The sequence below is a fragment of the Mastomys coucha genome, unplaced genomic scaffold (genome assembly GCF_008632895.1).
Source record: "Mastomys coucha isolate ucsf_1 unplaced genomic scaffold, UCSF_Mcou_1 pScaffold21, whole genome shotgun sequence".
NCBI classification, from domain to species: domain Eukaryota; kingdom Metazoa; phylum Chordata; class Mammalia; order Rodentia; family Muridae; genus Mastomys; species Mastomys coucha.
In genome coordinates, this window is record NW_022196904.1 from 48,996,065 (window position 1) to 48,996,662 (window position 598).

A 598-nucleotide genomic window follows, 5' to 3' on the forward strand; every position below is an offset into this window, starting at 1 on the left:
GGGTTGCATTCTCTTCCTGCTGAGCTGTCAGTGCCGCCACAAGTATGTTTCTTCTCCTTTCCTCTTCTTTCTTTCTTTCTTTCTTTCTTTCTTTCTTTCTTTTTTTTTTGTTTTTCAAGACAGAGTTTCTCTGTGTAGCCCTGGCTGTCCTGGAATTCACTCTGTAGACCAGGCTGGCCTCAAACTCAGAAATCTGCGTGCCTCTGCCTCTCAAGTGCTTGGATTAAAGGCATGGGCATGTGCCACCACTGCACAAATATATTTCTTTACCTTGGCAGTTTTCTTTCTCATTCTTGCTGCCCACAACAATGCCAGGGTACAATACCAGTGATGAAGAGAGGCTTACTGAACAACATGGGTTCAGTGATCTGCCTAGGACCCAGCAGGCTGGTGTCATTAAAAAGTACAGAGATTTGAGTGGCAAGCACTGGTCAGGCTACATCACAGCCTTGTTCTTGTCAAGTCAGCCTAGAGTCTATGAGTTAGTCTGATGGGCAACAACTAAGCTCAAAAGTCCCATAATACCGAGGATCGTGTGCATGCATGGGTGTGTGCATGTGTGTGTGTGTGTGTGTGTGTGTGTGTGTGTGTGTGTGTG